At 41.4% G+C, this 5,530-nt stretch overlaps 1 pseudogene; it reads right to left on the bottom strand.

Annotated features, from left to right (window-relative positions):
* Nucleotides 1–676: 676 nt before the first annotated feature.
* On the bottom strand, nucleotides 677–2,391 carry LOC120963783 (uncharacterized; annotated as a pseudogene).
* Between the last annotated feature and the right edge of the window lie 3,139 nt (nucleotides 2,392–5,530).

Genomic DNA, 5,530 nt, shown 5'->3' with positions numbered 1-5,530 from the left:
ACTATCAAGGACAAGTTCCCCATCCCAGTGGTGGACGAGCTTCTCGATGAGCTCAAGGGCGCTTGCTATTTCACTAAGTTGGACTTGCGTTCGGGATACCACCAAACCCGAATGCATGCCGATGATATCCACAGGACGACGTCCCGCACCCACGAGGGGCTCTTCGAGTTTCTAGTCATGCCTTTCGGCTTGATAAACATGATGTCGACATTTCTAGCCTTGATGAATGCCGTCCTTCTACCGTACCTACGAAGATTTGTCCTTATGTTTTGTCTGCAGTTATCTCTATTTATAGCAAGTCTTGGGTCGACCACCTAAGCCATGTGCATGATGTATTCTAGTTGATGTAGGAGCATCAGATGGCGCTTAAATGGTCCAAGTGCATTTTTGGGATGAAACAATGGCATACTTAGGGCACATCATCTCAGCGAAGGGGCTGGCTATGGACCCTGCCGCGAACCCTTCTCGCCTTGCATGGGTTCCTTGGATTGGCAGGGTAATACCACAAGTTCATTTACGAATTTGAGGCTATTGTAGAACCCCTAACAACACTCCTAAACAAAAGAGGGGCGGTGTTCATCAGCCGAGGCATTGTCTGACTTAAACAAACTCAAGCAATGCTCACGGCGACACCAGTACTACACATGTCAGATTTCTGGAGCCAATTCATCGTTGATTGTGACGCTTTTGGTATGTGTTTGGGGTTGCCCTACACCAAGGCGACGGGGTTGTAGCCTTCTTCAGCCGCCCTATATTCCCATGCCATGCCAAGCTTGTTTCCTAAGAACAAGAGTTGATTGGCATTGTAAATCTAGTGCGCCATTAATTGACACCCATATCTCTGGGGTACATGTTTCGAGTGCGGATAAGCACTACAGTCTAAAGTATTTGCTGGAGCAACGCTTGTCCATGATCCCTCAACATCATCGGATCATCATGCTACTTCCACTTTGTAGTGGAATTCAGTCTGGGAAGGCTCAGTACTAAGATGCCAAGCACCGCGAGGTTACCTTTGGGCTTGACCAATGGGTTTGGCATGATCCATTTGATGAGAATAACCATCCATGCAGAAAGTTTGTCTATCCAGGCACATCATTATTTCAATTATTTAATTAGGAACACAAAATACTTGCTACCGATTATAGGATGTGGGAGATTAATCTAAGATGAATTAGAAAATTCAGTAAATACACAATACACATACCTCAATTGTTGTTGAAATGTACTTTCCATTAAAGCTTTCAATAATGTCACCCCCGCGAATTCCAATTTTCTCGGCATGTGATCCTTTAGACACCTATTTTAAATCAGCATGGTTACATCATAATATGTGCATATGAGAAATGGTTTAGAAGAAACTATTAACAAAAGTGGAAGAAACAAAATAAAAATAAGCACCACAATATATGCCTGCTCAACAATAAGACCATTATGATGACGAGTCATTCTCTCAATAGAGATTGGATCTAAATGTTTGATTGAAGTAAAAGTCATTCCAAGGTGGAGGCGAGGCATACAACTATACCAAATAAAACGGAGACCAAATGAGTATCACACAAATTTAAGGAAGAACATCATAACACTCTTACCCTTATAAGACATTAGTATCACACAACACAGAATTGAGGAGAAAAAGGGGGAAATACATACTTGAATCTTCTCCAGAAATTCAAGCACTTATGCAATATGGACGAAGGTACGAAAGTCTCATTAATATGGTTGTTAACTAGACCCACAACCTTCCCTTCTAAATCAATGATCGGCCCTCCATCATCATTAAGCAATAGCATGATAATAGTAATAGAATTTTATATTTTGTACTCATAAGATAGCAAGATCGAAATAGAAAGCATAAATTTGAGATATAACGCACCAGTTTACTACTAGAGGGATCACGAGAAAAATACATGTAGTGGCATCTCTCATACCAGGATGGAATATCATAGGCCACCATACCATGGGTTATCTTTAGATCTAGATTTTCATCTCTTCCAAGTCGGAAAACATCTTGACCAGAACGCACACGGTCATCTGAACTGGTTTGTTCACTTTGACCTCATAAAGAGCAAATTCATAATGTTCCTGAAGATAGAGGAGTCGGCCTTGTACATTGCTTTGTCGAGCAGATGAACAATGACCTAAAACGACAACGGCAAAAGTTATCATTTTCGAGAGATCTTATATTGATGATTTTTTTGAGAAAGGTCAACTGTCATGATAGTCGAGCGCCAGAATAAGATCTTTTGTTACTATACAAAGTGTATAAATAAATAGTAGTTCACTTTCTCTTCTGGCAAAGTTGTAGATGATGACACATTTAATTGGTAACTAGCCTACGGTTTAGCAATGGAGGTATTTCACAAATAAAGTAATCTAAGAGAGGACAATCAAACAAATGAAAATAAGCACTGGTGAGTCGAGCTGGTAGATAAAAAGACTGCCGAATTATTATTTTTCCTCTATAGACGTCAAAGGCTCCCCATGCCAATCTCAAATGAAAATAAGCTGATAAAACATGCACTATCTAAGTCGAGGTACCATCATCCAGTGGTACAACCACCCTTACTGAAATTAGTTAGATGATAAAGAGTCTAGTGAATGTTTTTAAGGTCACCTCAATGTCAGAGGGATGACCACCCCTTGTATATATAGAGATGGAGGCATGGTGAAGAGAACAAGAAGGGGTGCATGCAGCAGCGCGTGATTTATGGCCAGAGGGAAAGGCCGTGTCGTGGATCGATGAGGTGGCGCAAGGCGTGGCGGGAGGAAAGGCCGTACCGTGCTGATGGGCATCCCTAGGCGTGCATTTACAGGAAAGGCATTTAACGAGGTGTTGTGGAGTATTCATTATTTACTTACGGCTACAACACCACAACTCCAACATTATTATTCAACGGTGAACACCTCGTTACTTGCAGTACTGCTGCATGCATCAGGATTCGGGATTCGGGTAGTGTCAATTGAAACTAATTACCCCGTAAAACACGTTACTTGTAGTACTGGTGCATGCGTCGTCAGGATTGGAGTAGCGTCAACTGAAACTAATTAATTACCCACAAAACATGTTACTTGCAGTACTGGTGCATGGATCAGGATTCGAGTAGTGTCAATTGAAACTAATTACTCCGCAAAACAAAATGGAGCTAATTACTAAGCCTGTTTTTACATATCATAGATGGATAGATAAGCACGGCACGCCTTCGACGCCACGACGAGCTCTTCTGGTTCACCGATGACTGCCCGCTCCGTCCTCCCAGTCGGCGCCGACAGGAAAGCCGTGAGTTATAATAGAGCATCATGGCACGTAATATCAGAGTGGGTGATGTGCATAATTGAGCCATTTTCGTAAGTTAACTCACACGTGATGACACTTGGATAGATGTATGTACGTACTTCATTTTCGAAGATTCGGACAAACATTCTCATGCCACTCACTTGTCATATTGTTTGGTTTGCTTTGCCATTTCATTTGTCTTCAAATTCTAACAAGCTTGTATTCACTGCCAATCAAATCAATGCATTGAGCATCCAAACGGACCTGTAGATACACTTGGATTAAATTTGACCAGAACCGGCACTAGACTGTTTCCACTGCTGCATACAAGCGCACGCTAACTATGCATGCATGTTGATTCAGAAATCCACACTATGCACAATTCAGTTTGAAATGTTTGAACAACTTGCATATGAGGGAATTTGCTCGCAATCACCCGAAGTGCTCATTGCATTGCAAAGTCCACCCACAGTGGTCGGGAACAACAGCATAAACAAGGACTAGTAACTGACGGACATCGGTAATCAACACTTGAGCGACAAACAAAGCACAAGTAGGCCAACAGCCAAGAAACCAATCCATTTTTATCTGATGTACAAAAACAACCATCACCAGCCATATCATTTAGCACACTACCACAGCTAGGAAAACAACAGTCCTCCTTATCTTTCCTTACTACAGAATTAATTAATGCCTCCACATCTCCGCTCTTGGGCGCCTTGCCACTCTTGGGGGTAATGACGTCGGCATCATCAATCTCTTTAGTGCCGTGCATACTGTCTGCAATGCATCTGAAGCGCAACACATGCGGAAAGTCAAGAACGGCTTAACACACCACAAATCCTAGAATTTAGAAGGAAAATGCGTAAAACAAAAAGGCAGGCATGTAAATTGGGTGTCTTGTTCTACTCTATTGATCAATCTAGAGATAATTTACAAGTGAAAACCATATCTGCAAATTCACAGCACTAGCCGATGGGCCAATTTTTTAGAACTAGCTAGGGCTGGAAATTAAAGTCCATAATTTCTCTATTAATTAGATGCCATTAATCATGCTCGCTATTTTGAGTTGGACAATAGCAAGAGCTATCAACACAATAGCTAATGAATAAGCAAGAAATAAAGCACCAGGCACATACATTACATTCAGTAAATGGAAATCTTGTTACTTGGGTGGACTAGACAAAGACAAAACATCTCCAGTGCCTATCTATGCTTGCTCCTCTTACCTTTCATTCAGCCTTTCTTTCAAAGAAGAAAGAAACAAGTTGAACATGACGACTCCGGGGAGTGGGAAGCCACCAGGCAGGCACTCCATCTCCTGTTGGCCTTTTTCATAGACAGCCTGTTGCAGGATCACAAGTGAGAACACAGACTATGAATATGATAAAAAAAACAGTGGAGAATTTCCCCTAAAAACAGTGAGAATTATTCTTAAAGCCGTGGTCAGCAAACTGCTCTAGAATCTAACAAGGACCTCATGAATTCGTCATGCGAGAACATGGCAAGGAATGATTCTAGATATATCATGGCAATAATATGAGACTCCGTATTCTTCCAGCATGCACTAAGAAATTTGAGCACATTTGAGTGGTCATCGCCTGAGAATAATGCATGTGAGGTAACAGTGCAGATCACAATAGACACATCTATCACGCATTTCTGCCTGCTCCTAGTGCTTCGCTTTCAAAACATGAGACTATAATTAACAAACACACACCAAGTTCAGGTTTCATTGTCCCCAAGAAATCTGCTCCTAAAAGAACAATGCGACTCGGAACACAAGTCTGTTTACTAGTAATCCTAAAACAGGGCCCTTCCATAAAACTAAAACATACTCCCTCCGATCCAAATCAATTGACACTATAGTTTAGTACAAAGTTAGTACAACTTTGTACTAGACCAGCGTCAATTAACGTGGATCGGAGGGAGTACTAGAAAGGAGGCGTTCCGTAGCCAGAGACAAACAAGACGGTGAACATCAAGCATACGGACATGATGTGCAACCCGATAGTGACAAAAATAAAGCATGGATTCCAATAATGAAGTAGTAAAACACTAGAGATAGGACAAATCAGCCATGCTGATGTCAATGTGAAAATATCTAGTGACCCGCCCAGATTACCATACAATATGAAAATGATACACAACATGTGCAAATGCATTGCCATCTTTATCCTTTGTTCAGTAAATTGAAAAGCAATATAGGAACTCAAACAAAATAAAACAACAGTCAAGCACCCAACGAGCACCAGG

This window comes from Aegilops tauschii, chromosome 5, assembly GCF_002575655.3.
Source record: "Aegilops tauschii subsp. strangulata cultivar AL8/78 chromosome 5, Aet v6.0, whole genome shotgun sequence".
Lineage (NCBI taxonomy): Eukaryota > Viridiplantae > Streptophyta > Magnoliopsida > Poales > Poaceae > Aegilops > Aegilops tauschii.
The sequence above is the reverse complement of the archived record's forward strand: the minus strand, read 5'-3'. Positions and strand labels throughout refer to the sequence as shown.